The sequence below is a fragment of the Poecile atricapillus genome, chromosome 6, assembly GCF_030490865.1.
Source record: "Poecile atricapillus isolate bPoeAtr1 chromosome 6, bPoeAtr1.hap1, whole genome shotgun sequence".
NCBI classification, from domain to species: domain Eukaryota; kingdom Metazoa; phylum Chordata; class Aves; order Passeriformes; family Paridae; genus Poecile; species Poecile atricapillus.
Window position 1 is genome coordinate 28,850,142 of NC_081254.1, and position 14,241 is coordinate 28,864,382.

A 14,241-nucleotide genomic window follows, 5' to 3' on the forward strand; every position below is an offset into this window, starting at 1 on the left:
CGCCAGCCCGGCTGTTGGACCGGCAGGAAAACACGTCCTGTTTGTTCTAACAGGTTAATGAATTGCGGTGGGTCATCGACGGAGCTACGGGCTGCCCTCCTCACCCGGGGACATGCCGGCAGCTTCCAGCGGGGCGTGCGGGGCCGGGGACCCACCCACGGGAGCCGCGATCGGCGCCGGGACAGCGCAGGGGAGCCCTGCCCGAGCCCCGCGGGGAGCCGGCCCTGGCTGCGGGAGCTCCCGGCCCCGCTCGGCCCCGCTCGGCCCCGCTCCCGCCGTCGCCACGGGCGACGCGGCGCTTCCGCCGTAACCTGGAAGCGCTCGGTGTCCGCGCTCGGCGGGCCCGCCCCGAGTGCCGCGGGAGGGCCGTGGGCGGGCGGTCCCGTGACGGCTCGGTGCGCACAGACGGTGGCCGGCAGGGCAGGGCCGGGCGCGGAGCGGGTGCCGAGCGCGCCGCGGGAGGATGGCGGAGCCGCACGGTACGGGGCGGGCGGGCCGGGGGGCTCGGGCGGGCGGCAGCTGACAGCGGGCGGCGGCCGGGGGCGGCGGGAGGCCGCGGGCACAAAGGCGGGGAGGGCCGGGGCGCAGGTGGGGGCGGCCAGCGGGGAGCCCGTGCCCGCCCCGGCGGGGCCGCCCCGCCCGGTCCGCGGGGCCCGGCGCAGGTGGGGCGGGCTGGGCCGGGCTGGGGGCGGCCATCGACCCCGCGGGGCTCGGCCGAGGGGCTGCCGGGCGATGGCAGCGACCGCCACAACAACAACAACAATAACAACAAAAAGAAAGGAGGAAGCTCCGTCTTACAGCCTCACCTCTCCTCCTCCCCGCCAGCTCCCGGTGCCGAGAGCTGGCAGTGAGGAATTGAAGCGAACTGGTGTGTGTGTGTGTGTGTAGTGGCAGTGGCGCTCAGGGTAATGATTACCGGCGTGCGGGTAATGATTGCAGCTGCCTCTGCCCTTGTCAGTGCGGTCCCCCACCCTCTCGCACAGGCGTGAGGCTCTTTTCCTGTTTCACCCGATGTATTTATTGTGGCGGTTCTGATGGAGCCACAGAGACAGAACCTGGTTTCAAAAGTCGTCGCCTTCCTGTCTAGCCAGGTGATTTTCCCGGTATTTAAAGCAGAGAGGTGTGACAGACAAAAGCTGTGTGACAGCTTCCCGCGTGTATTTGTGGCTGTAGAAGGCGTCTTCACCGAGTTGTTCGTGTCTTTCTCTAGGAAATGCTTCAAAAGCTGTAGTAACCTTAGTAAGGTGAACGGCCGCGTTGACTAAAATCGCGACTGGGCGTGAGCTACACAGCAATTCAGCAGAGCTAAAGTTTGGTGAAACTGTGCTGCTGCTTCACTTGTCCATCCTATTTAGGAGCAGGTATGGACATGGAATAAAAAGTCACAGTGTGTGAGAAAACAATTGCGAAGTGCTGAAATAGCGCTGGTAATTTTTGAGTTGTGTTTTTGAGATGGGACTGTGGAAACGTTGAGATCTGCACATGTGCAGACTTTTGAGGCAGGATATTCATGATCAAGGAGTTGTAATTTTGTGTATTGTCATTGCTGCAGTACTTGGTGGGGATTTTTTTTTGACTACTAGAATAGAAATTAAGATGGTTTCAGTAATTACCTTCAGGGTCTTAATTTTCTACTATTTCTTTTTTGCATGTTTGACTTTATATAGTGTTGTTTTTACCTTCTAAGCTGTGTGTGTTGGTTTTTTGGTTTTTTTTTTTTAATCGCTAGTCTTTATGATATACTTCTATTTATAAAATCAAGGGCTTAAAGTAGGTGGTGGTCAAATTAAATCACACTTATTTACAGACATATTTCAGGCATATGTTGTATGGTGATCTTGATATAAACCTAGTCTGGTTTTGGGAAAGCTTTACAGTATCTTATGAATTTATTATTACACTACTGTGCATACATTTTAATTTTAGTAACACCCTTATCATTTTAATTCCCCTTGAATGTTTTGGATTTTGCTATTTTGTTTTTCTATGTAATTATTCTTTGCTCTGGATGAGTAAAATGGGAGATTATTTTACTAATTTAAAGCTGTATTCCTTTAATTTTAAGCTGTTTTTAGCCATCAGCATTTCTGTACATGTGGCAAGGCAAAGCATGTATATTAGGCAAAACTAATTTTATATGTAACCTTGAAATACACAAAGATGATTCCAGACAAAGCTCTCCTTGTGTCCACAACCTTCCTTTAAGGAATACTGAAGGATCCTCAAAGAGGATGCTGACTTCTTCCACGTCCCTCTATCTGCTCTTTCTAGAAACAATCCCCAGCATTTTTTTGTTTGTGGTGATGGCAAGGGAGGGTCGATGAGCAGTTCTGGTTGTGAGTAGCTGCTGTTCCCGGTGCAGCGTGGCATATCTGTAAGGCAGGAGGTGCTGGGAGGGGCGTTCCTTTGTTATGTTGACACTTAAATCGCACTGACTGGTGTATTCTCCTCCAGGAATTTTGTGTGATTGAAGGGATTCCTTCAGACGAGGAATATTTTCTCCAGCTGTCTTCCTGCGCTGTTAGCCTATGTACAGAAATTAATTGCTTGCAAGATCTCTGCTGTGCGTATGCCTTTTAGGAAGCCCTTGGATTGATTGTGACTTGGCTGTGGCTTTCTAGAAAAGCTTGTTTCTACTGGAGCAGCGTGTGTGTGGCAGTCCTGGCTTGTCACCGTGCGAGCTGGCAGCTGCTGACCTGTGTCCAGCACCCGTGAGATGGGTGGATGTAGGTGTTTGCATGTGGGCATGGTGCTCATGCATGGTAATTGAATTTGGGCTATCAAAGCATCTTCTGCATGTTTGAAATAAGGATCACGTTCTGCGGTCCCTTCTTGACAAGGCTGAGGAAGCCCAGTGAATAACAAAGCTCTGTTTTGGGAAGGTTTAGTATGGTAGCAAGGAAATAAAACTGCCTTTGAGAGACCTCAGTGGTTCCAAAATACCACTGTGGAGAATTTGGGTGGGTGCTGGGAAGGAGCTGCGTCTCTCTCTAAGGAGCAGGTTCGCCTTTGTGTCTGAGGGAAGATGAAAACTTCTGTGCCTGGGAGGGGAGGACAGCGTTGTCCCTTCCCATGTGACACCACAGGAATGGCTGTCCGTGGTGCCCACCTTGCCCCTGCCCTCCTCAGCACCTGGGTTTGGGGTGTCTGTGCTGTTCCTGGGGCAGGAAAAGCTGGTGCCATACCCTCATGTCCAGCCTGTCATACCCTCCGGTTCAGCATGGCCAGTGGCATTTCCCACCCAGAACGCTTCGAGGCTCATTGCTTTTGGTTTTATTTTTCAGTGGATGCTCTTTTAATTGAAGGTTTGCTTTCTGTTCTGTCGTCATAATACCTTGTATTTATTTTAACTGCATGCAACTGCATCTCAGAGGAGATATTTCTGCCTCTGACTTTTTGGTGGGTTTGTGTGTGTGTGAGAGGGCTGGGGAGGACAGAGCAGTGAAGATTAAAAAGCTAGTTACAACTGATGGTACAGATAGAAAGAACTCTCGTTTTAGTGGGAACCTTACTGGCTGACCTAGTCTGGTCTGTTTGATACAGTGGTCTTGCTGTGTTACAAAATGGACCGGGATAAAATGTAACAGGTTGTTATAATAAGCAAGGTAATGTTTGCAGTATTAGCCATTGACCTTAATTTGCTTGTTTTTTGCTGCATCGCTTTGCCTTGACTCTGTTGCGAAATACACATCCATGTACTATTATAAATCTGGGAATTCTCCAACACAAATTTGGTTCAGTAAAGACATTTTCAATATACCGAGGATGAAAAGGGGATTTTAATTACTAAGATTTTTTTCCATCATTAACATCCAGGTAATATATCTTTTGTATAGAAATTATGGACAGTTTATAATTTCTTTTAAAAAGTAAGTTTGTGCCGCGTGGTGATTTTAGACTGTTTTAAGATTGTTGCAGTTTAAGACGTACTTTATCTGTATTGCTGTACAAGAGAAATGAGAGAACAGAGCCCATCAAATAATTGCAGATACGCTGACTGGTGTGAGGATATATTAAAAGGCTGTGAATTGGTGTAGATAAATATTAGGATGTACGGTCGAAGAACTTCTTAAAACAATCTGGCTTGCCTGTATACTTGGTTGTTTTAGTATTGTTTTGCCATTAAGGTGTACACGTTGGAAAAATAAAAAGGAATTACTTGAGTTTATTAGTTTGCTTTTTGCTTTTTCTACAAAAGCGGAGTCTGTTCTCAGTGGATGTGCATTAGATCCTGGGTTGCACGCCTGCCTCTCTTTCTGTCTCAACCAGAGCTGGAGAGCTTTTATTTATTTTTTTTTTTTTTTTTTTTTGCCACAGGAAAGTATGTACCCGTTTTTTATTATTATTTTTTAGCCCAGTTGAAAGTTTGCTGCTGTGTGTTAGTGGTGGTGGGGTTTTGCCGAGAGGAGCAGCCCTGGGGATGGAGCTGTGCTCCAGCCCAGTTGCTCTCTTGTGAGACATGAGGCTGGTGCTCGCATTAAATTGGTTGTAGCTTGCGCTCACCTTTGCTGTGCTAATCCTCTGCGTGCTTTTGTGCCCAAGGACGCTTCATATTCTAAGCATGAGCAATGAGCAAGAGGTACGGTGTGATCCAGCAGACAGTATTTCCATGGAGCCCTGTTGATCCCGTAGATATTGTATCCGGTTCAGTGGACCTGCCTGCCCTGTGCTCGGAGGCTTTTTGTTATGCATGCATCCTAATTGTTCTTTCTCTCGGCTTTGTGCGCAGACTGAAGGGGCTGTGCACCAATGCAAATAGCCTTTCTAATACCTTCCGCATTTGCATTATAATGGCTGCATAAATATTGCAGCACATCTCAATTCACTCACTGCTTTGACTGCTGGGCTTTAAAATAGGTTCTTTCTGTAGCACAGATCTTCGAGGTTGGTATTGCTTTGGAGAGGGGTTCTGAAGTGCATCCTTATTAAATAGTGAGGCTTGTTTGTGATGAGGTGCAATTTTAACTTAGCCATGTTCTAGTCTCCCACTCCTTTCAGCCCACAGGTTGATACATGCACTTTGAGGCAAAAAAAATTCGAGCTTGAGCAGTTTTTCACCAACTATTTCTAAACTCACTATATTTGGGGTTGCAAAACATGTTTGCTTGAGATTTCGTTTTGCATTAATTCCAGAAGTCCTATGGATGCCTGTGAGAATATTTTCTACATAAGGAATGTGGAACATTGTGCCACCGTTGTTTTGGTGCTGAAACATTTGTTGACTTATTCTAAGTGTCGATACAGGGATGTGACTGAAAGCAGACACTCTTTTTGGGAACTGGTGGCAGATTGCCATCACCTATCTCTCAAAAGTTTGCTTTACAGAGTTGTTAAAAAGAACAGTGATTAGTATCACGTACTTGACTCTTAGTGATTAATATATGCATAGAGACTTTTTAATATCAGAGAATGCCAGCTTTTCTTGTGGCTGTAGACTTGTTATTGATGTAATGTATCAAATTTTGGGAAGGGTAGTACATGAAACTATTATTTATATGTTTTGGCTAATCCATTTTTATCCTAGGATTCACTCTGTTTTATGTGGTTTAGTGTATGAAAACTGCAGCAAGAAAGGTATGTTTTAAATCAAATGTTAGGGTTTTTTTTAATATATCTGATGCTGGTAGCTTGTCACTCTTCCACTTGTTTGCATGTATTAAAGCAGCATGAGTTATTCAGGTTAAGGATACGCAGAATGAGCTTGTTGTAGGAATTAAAATTACAAAAACTGTTTTCTGAAACAGTGAGTGATAGTATTGCAGGAATCCTAAATTTACTTAGGACTTTTATATGATGGTTGATGATTCACTTACATATGAATTATTCTTCATAGTGCTGCAAACAACATATGTATTATTATAATACAGTACTTTTAACACTTATCCTGTAAAAAAATTGTGTCTATTAGAAGTTTAGAATAACTATTTATAGTGATGGGCATGAAAATGCAAGGTTAAATAACGTTATGTGAAAGCATAAAAATAATCTTAAAACCCAAATACCTGTGAACACTAAGCTGTAGTGTATCTGTACTCCATTTACAGATATATATGGATTTCAATTATCTCTTAGTTATTACAGATAATGTTGGTTTAGTACATTAAAAAATATGGCAAAACTACTTCAGGATTTGCTGTTGTATTTATATCTGTGTTTTCAGTGTCTCCATCCTCATAGAAATTATTATTAAATCAGAAATTTAGGAGTTATTTCATGACAGGTTTGAATGGTCAGAGCAATCCATTGGTCTGGCATGTTGTTTTGACTGGGAAGAAAAGTAAGTGTATTTATTACTTTTATGAAGAAATACCTGACTGGCAGCCAAAACAACCAGGGCCTGATATTTGTTTGTAGCTGAGGTGCAGCAATGATCGTGGGGAGTCGAACTTTTCTCTTTTCCTTTCTCTTGCCTGTGTCCCAGCCATTTAATATCTTGGCAAATAGGGGATTTTGCTTTCTCTTTGTTATGAGGCTTCTGTCCTGTGACTGCCAGTAGTGGTAGTCTGTGTAATTGTAGCACGTGAACTGTCCACTCTCCTATATAATAAGATTTCTGACTGTTGTAAATTTTTTGATGCTGTAAGTTATAATCTGTTTTGTAATACACAGCATTAATCGTGGTTATCGGGAATTGTCCTGGGAGGAAATAGTCCTGCTGTGTCAAAGTGCTTAGAACAGAAAAAAAAAGTGCACTTTTTTACTGTTTCTTAACTGTTGCATCTATTTTTCTTTTTTTTTAAACAAAAGAAGGCTATTCAGTGTGTCACAACTTAAAGCCTATATTGCACAGTAGTGAAGGTTGTAGTTAGTCTGTAGGTAATTAGCTAGAGCTCTGTGTACAGTGCAACTGCAGGTGCTGAGTAAAGTACATTGTACCATGGAAAAGTTCTGACTCTTAGCTTCAGTCTTATTTCTTTGTTTGTGTTAGACCTAATCTAGCACTATTCCATCCTCATTAAAAAAAAAACAAAACACCTTGTAATCTCTCTCAGTGCTTTTCTCCCAACTCAACACCCCCAAACAACCTGCAGTTGTCCAAAGCAAAGAAATAATTGAGCGATCATTATTCTCTTCATTAGATGAGAAGCTGTGTTTCTGAAATTGTGGTGTTAGAGTTTTGTGCTCTGTTATATTCCCCTTCCCCCTCCGCTGCAGAAAAGCAGAACTGTGCGTTTCTTTTAATTACAAGGGATAACTGCACAGCCAGGAGTCTTTTGCAGATTGCTGCAAATACCAACTCCTGTTTAGAAGCGTGTAGTTACATGGAGTCACTGTGTGTAGCAGAGAGAAAATGACTTCACTAGCAAACTATATGTCTCCTGGAGGCATCAGGTGGCTTAATATGTAAACAAAAGTCCACTGCAGTCAAAAATAGATCTTTATAAAAAGAAATAGTGCACAAAAGTGACCTCCTAAACAAGGAAGTGAAGGGCTAACAGAGAATTCATCTGTGTAGTCCTGCAAAATGCTGATCATAGCAGAATATGAAGGATTTACCATGAAAACCCATTTTGTTGTTGCTTCTGATGCAGCACTTAGAGTACATGACTTTTAAAAATGGTTCATGTAGAGAAAAGATTGTACAATCAAAGGGTTTAAAGCCAAGCATATATAATATGCATCATTTGGGGTGATTTGCACAGATTTCTTATTGAAGGGATGTATGGGTAAAATGAAGCTTCAGCTCAAATGTTCTTGTTAATATGTTAAATCTGTGACAATTACTTTTCTAATAATTCTTCAAATCTAATGGCTATTGTTCAGTACTTACAAAACGAAAAATATTACTTATTAAAGATAATTTTATAATACTAGCAGTTGCATAAGCTTTATTGAATTTAAAATTCTAGATTTCATGAAAAGGGAAATTCATATTATTAAATAGCACAAATGAATACCTGGGAACTTGTTTTTGTGCAGCAGATTTTGTTTTGGTAAGTCTGTCCAGGTCTCTTGAACTCTCTGACAGTGTGCAGATGATCACAGATTTCAGGTAATTGTATTTGTTTTTCATGGTGGGCTACATATTTGCTTTTTGGAATATTCAAAAAATTGTTTGGCAGCTTTCTTTATAGCACATTGTGTGTGGCAGGCCTAGCTAGGAGGGAACAAAAGTTTAAATATTATACCTATGAGTTGTAATTCAGAATTTAAATACAAAAAGATAGATTGTGTGTCTCCCTGCCATGATTTCATCCATAAATTTATTTTCTGTGGTTTAGGTCATCATTAGGGACATCTTTACAGTAGTAATTTATCTTTTCTCCATAAGAATTCTTCAGATAAATGCTGGCAGTTGTTATTGCATTTAGACTGTATCCTGTCTTGTCTTCTAAAACTTATCTCTTTACAGTGCAGCTCTTTGGAGAAGCCTTAAGTCATACCCAGATATCGAGGTTTCATTTACATGCTCTCACTGTAGTATCATATTTTCTTCTTCTAAACCGAGATGCTGTTTATTGAACCAATTAGCTGCTGGGTGCAAGCCAGAACTTTCTCCTGAAATGAGAATTAATGAACAAACAGATTCCAGTGGAAGGGTTGCTGTTCTCACTGGGCAGTGACAATTAACGTGTGACATGGACACAGTTCCTGTCCTGTCGTCTCAGTGCCCGTGTGTGTCTGGGTCTGTACTTGGCCTGCCAAAATCCACAGGGTAAACTTCTGAGTATAGATCACAATGTTCACATCTCATATTTGATGGTATGTCTGTCTTGGGCTGTTTTTGAAACCATTCCAGCTCTTCTGTAGTCAGCAGATGGGATGCATACGCCTTCATTAACAAGCAGTTAACTCCGCTGGTAGGACTGAATTTTCATCATGCTCCGGGTCTCTGACTTGGCTCTTTCTGCATTCCAGCTCCCACTGTTTGTTCTGCTGTCTCTAAGAAGAAATCGACAGGAGCATTACATGCTCCTGCCCTCCTGTGGTAACAAAAACCCAAATGTTTTTCTCGAAATCAGATTGTGTAAAAATAAAAGATAGAGAGAGGAGAACAAGGAACTAGTTTTTCTCTTCTAGAGCAGCTGCTCACATCTCCAGATGTACGTTTGCCTTTGGTGAGGTGTTCTGCTTCAGAAGCCCTGAGAAAATCATAGTTATTTCTGAGTTTGCTGTTGCAGTATCAAAAAAGACCTTGTAGTCTTTTATAGTCTTGAATAAACTTTCTCGCCTTTGTATGTGATGTGCACTATCCCTGTTGCATTAGAGAAATTAAGGCACAAATTGCAGGGGAGATTTTTACCAGCAGCTGTGGCAGTGGGACAGCTCTGCCTTCCCTCCTGTGAGTCAGTGGGAGCTGAAACCCCGTCCTGGGACGTGGCATGGAGACGCCAAGCTGACCATGGTTGAGGAACAGAGGTGGATCCCAACCCCAGACTCCTCACTCCTCCCAGCCAAGTGGAAGATGGAGCAAGGCAAATGGGCACAAAACCATGGCTGCAGTGAGATCTTTGTTGGCTGTGGGGACCATGGAGAGTAGCGTGTTGCATCTTCGAATGTGCAGTGTGGTAACAAGTAGTCATGTGTCCTGAAAGGATCCTGAAATGGTTGTAGTCTGTATGTGACCTCTTATTTCTTAATGATCCTCTGTATTAATAACACTAAAAGAAAGGTGCTCTCAACTTCTAAGCTCGTGGTGTATATAAACTGTGGACATACACCCTCAGTCTCTGTAGGCAAATCTTTGTGTTCTCAACCTGTAAAGTCTTGGAATGAGAAATCTGTGTTTGTCACAGATTTCAGTCCTGTGATTTTCAGTGTCTGCTGAAACTGGTTTGTTTGGTTTTTTCTGCTTAAACCTGCTTTATGTTAGCAGTGAGACTTCCACAGTTTGCACATTGTTGGTTCTTTGGGCCAGCTTGCTGCCTGTCTTTCAGAAGCATTTAATATAAGCTGATCATTGTATACCATGATAATCTAAAAGTATGCTCTAGAGCTGCTTCTACTAATTTTCATGTTGCTTTGCACTTTTACAACGTGATTTTTGCTCCCTATTCATCTTTGAAGCTACATAATTAATAGTTGGAGTATCTTCTGACAAAAGGAAATGGTCCAGAATAATTTTTTTTTTTTTTAATCTTGGCTGTAAATGTCTTATTTTGTGACATGGAAACAAGTTAATACAAGGCAAAAGGGTGTACAGAGCATGAAAGCTACTCATTGCTACTGCTTGTCTGTATTGCCTTATCCTGAGGTAAGATGAAGTATCCTGCTTCCATTCATCCTAATGCACACATTCAGGTATGTATGCATGCCTGAACTTTTTCCAAGTACCTGGTGTGCTTCCATCATTGAATTACTCTGTTTGCAAGTCTAGAGGTATTAAAGTTTTCCAATAAAAGTAGGGGGAGAGAGCGTGGAATGTTTGTACATGAGTGTCACTTTCAAGTTGCCGTTTCTAAATTCTAGAGATTAATAATGATTTGAACTTTCTCATGCACTTTTCCAGTGATAGAGCAGTGACTTGTATGTCATGTGAGCAAAAAGAGCAAAACGTTCTGCTTGGGTTGTATGTGGCTGTAAAAGCTGATGGACTGAATTTCAAGTCATCTAGGTGCAGAGTATAGAATTACTGCTGAGACTCTTTAAATTCCTTCCAAGAGTTTTCTTTCCTGTCTAAACAACTTTCTCATGTAGTGGAGGGTGAGATGGGCAACAGCTCTGGATATATCTTAGTTATGATTTTTAAAATTCATAAAAATTGTAAATTCAGTGTTGTATAGCCTGGTTTACAACTAAAAGAGACTAGGAACTAAGGAACTAATTAACAAATTTTCTTATGTGGGATTCCACTTTGATGGCTCTTCCATAAGTATTTGAGGTGTGTGTATATATTAATCCACTACAAATGTGCTGTTTTTCAGTTACCAAAAGTAAATGGGCAGAACCTGATTAATAGAATAAATTAATTATGCTGGAAATAATCTCTTCACCAGTTTTTGATCACTTTTCAGGTAGCTACTCCAAAATAAAGTTTTTATTGATGCATTATAGAGATGATTAGTCCAGAATCACAGCATTTAGGATTTGTTTGGCTTCTCATTTTCCTTGCTGCCAGAACTCTTAATTACCAGCTAGTGAGTACTGTAAGTTATCTTGTCAGTCAGATGTGGGAGGCTGGTTGTAAGGCCCTTTTTCTGACCTCCTGTGATCATGGGCACTTTCTGTACAAGGCTACTGTTTGGTTTTGATTATTAGTATCATTATTAATGGGCAGCTTTTACCACTGCCTACTGCTTGCTACCAAATGTAAATAAAATATCCCAGCTTGAATAGCAATGACAAATGAAAGCTGAAGCAGGTGATCACAGAGCAGAGTAATTAGCTAGTGCAAGGAAGTGGTTCCTTTAGGTCAAGCTTTTCATTTGCCTTTAAGGGTCACACTTTTCAGTGTGAGATGCTCTGATATGCTGACATAGTTGTTATTATGGTTTTATAATTATATCTGCACATATATATATATATATATAGTACACTTTGTGAAGTTTACCAAACTCACTTGTGGATCACTCCCACTTTTGTTTTGGAACTTCTGGTGACAGGTAGTGGTGCTTGAATTAAGTAATGTGGCTTTTATACAAACTTCCTAATATTTGAAACAGTATCTAGAAATAATAAATAACGAATTGAGAGCTCCTGATGATAATACAGATGAGGAAGAAATTTTAACTGGAACAGATGGTATTTTTTCAGCCTAACTTGGATTTTCTGTGTTATCTCTTTTTATTTAACATTCAGTCTTTTGTATCTCGATTAGCAACTTCATTTATTGTATATGCAGGCATGACTAATGTGTTGGAGCATGCAGGGCAGCGTGGCTTGGAAGCAGTCCACAGGCCAGAGCTGCCTTGCAGAGCAATGATGTGCTTCCTTTTTTCTAAAGGACAGGTGGAAGGGCTATTTGGGCAATAAATACTTTGACACTGAAATTTTTCTTAGATAGCACTTTGTAGTCCCATCTAGACATAATGGTATCATGGCTAAAGGATGGAGGGCATAGGCAATTTTCTAGCACATTCCTCCAGTTATGGTGTGTCTATAAATATGAGAAGAAGTGGAAGCAAAGAAGCATCACTTGAAGATACCACATTGTTCTGGAGAGAGATGAAGAGCTCCTGAATCAAAATAATGATTTATTGATAAATGCTAGAAGTAGGAATGAGATGGTGCTGTGTAAGATCATGCTGTAATGCAGCCCACAGTGATGAGTCTGAGTGTTGGCAGGGATCATCTGGTCTGGATTTAGTGGTAGTGTTGCTCTGTAAAATAAGCTAAAAGGTGGTTGTGAGAAAAATGAGCAGTGAAATAGTATCATCTGCACAGATCTGACATGAGGAATTTAGAGGAGAGCACACAGTGTGTCAAAACCAGAGGCTGTGGTTAAAACCTTTTTCTCAGTCACGTTTTTAACTGGTAGTCCTCACAAGCATGGATCAAATTTAGCCTTAAAAAGCAAGAATCATTTAAAATTAAAATTTCCTTCTTTGCATCATGTCTGAATCTGATCCCCACAGGATGCTGATCAAGTGTGATTTTATGTGTATATTCATTTTTAAGAAATTGATAATTCATGTTTATAGCATTTAAGTGTGCTTTAATACTGAGCCAGTACTGTCAGTTGTCAGACTAGTTATGCTACTAAGAATTACAGAGGCTTTTGGGTTGGTAGGAATTTGTGCAGTACACACAGTGATATTCAGCTCTTCAAATTACAACTTCTGCACCTCCTGTTCGAAGAATTATTGTCGGAGAATGTAAGAAGGGGAGGAATGAGGAATTGTGGGGGAGAGAAGCGGCCCCTGGTTTTGTGCAGCCGTATGTCCAAGAATCACAGGAGCTGGGGGCTGGTGGGGAGGAGGTTTCCTCAGACATGTGCTGATCCTTTAGTCCCAGATAGGAACAAAAGACTGGATGTAACTGGGCTTTTTCTTGCCTTGCAGTAAAGGGAGGGATGGAGCAAGGCTTGTGATGGGATGGAGGAAAGCTCTGGCATGCTGTGCCTTGCTGGGAGGGTGGCACTGGCCCTCTTGCAGGGGTCACAGCAGTTCAGGTCCTGCTCCATACATCCATAGCCATGCATAAATAGCCTGTTCTGATGCCCTGCCTGTCTGTCTGCTGCTGCTCTTTGGTTATTCCTGTACACTGTCAGAATTCCTTGCAGCCTGTACCCAGCACTCCTGTCTCACTTCAGGTTTTCATCTCCCTTTTACCTGTACTGGTGTTTTTCTTATCCTTGGAAAGAATAGACACTATGGAAGTGTCATTCCTGTGATTCCTCTGATTTTTTCTTCCTTCCTCACTATTTTGAGAATGGTTGCATAAAAAAGGAACAAGTGGGTAGCAAGTATTAGTTAAAATTAGTAAATCAACTTCTTTGCTAAACTAATTTTTATTTATATTTTTTAGAATTTCAGGTACAGTGTTTCTACATTGTTTCAGTTTCTTCTTACTGCTTCTGTTCAGGAGCTCTGTTCCCACATCCTCAGATATTTTCCTAGTATTCTCATACTGTTCATATATATATATATATATAGTATCCTCATTTTGAACATATTGTTCTGGAGCATATTGTCATACTAAAATTTGTTCAGTCCTTCAAATCAATTTGTGAGGCTGTGTATTTTTTCTGAGTGCTTTCTGCATATGTCTAATACATTTTGGATCACACTTGGTTTGAAAAGGACTTGCTGTCTTTTGGTCTGAGTTGGTTCAATCTGTGCAACTCATGTGAATGTCACTTAGGTGGTTGAAATACCCCTCTCCTGTCCTGTGCATTAGTGCAAAAATTAAGGCTCCATCAGTTTGTTGAGCTGTTTGTTGGAGGTTGGGTTATGGTCACTCTGCAAGGAGCTGAGAGCATCCTCACCTCTGTGCAGGTCAGAGAGGAGCAGATGTGGGCGATCCCAGTGCAGGGAATCGCCTGTTCTCAGCTTGCAGGGTTTAGTGTAATCCTCTGGTCCATTTATTCAGTGGGAACAGATTCTGCAAGGCACAAATATCTGGGGACCAGCAGGCCTGGTGAGACACTGTTGTACCTGAGCTGCTGTAAAGGTTGCATTTTAAGTGTTCACAAACAGACAATTTCTTGCTGAATTATGTAGACATTTATGACATCTGTTTTCTGTGAAACAATGGGCAGTAAGGTGCAAAAATGTCACTCAGTATAAATAGGCATATAGTACAATTTTGATTTTAATTTTGTTAGGATAGTGGTATGAACTTTAGTGTAGCTCTAAGCTA

At 41.9% G+C, this 14,241-nt stretch overlaps 1 protein-coding gene across 5 annotated transcripts in view; it reads left to right on the forward strand.

Annotated features, from left to right (window-relative positions):
• Window positions 1-342: 342 nt before the first annotated feature.
• The window catches only part of SHOC2 (SHOC2 leucine rich repeat scaffold protein), a 61,060-nt gene continuing 47,161 nt past the window's right edge, over window positions 343-14,241 (forward strand). The window contains exons 1-2 of one of the 5 annotated variants that reach the window (XM_058841237.1): window positions 375-479; window positions 1,211-1,361. The gene's annotated coding sequence lies outside the window, so the exon portion shown is untranslated. Of the gene's footprint in view, window positions 480-689; window positions 869-1,067; window positions 1,092-1,210; window positions 1,362-3,714; window positions 3,817-14,241 lie in introns of those variants that run through there. The other 4 variants (XM_058841236.1, XM_058841239.1, XM_058841240.1 and 1 more) reach the window with 4 other exon arrangements.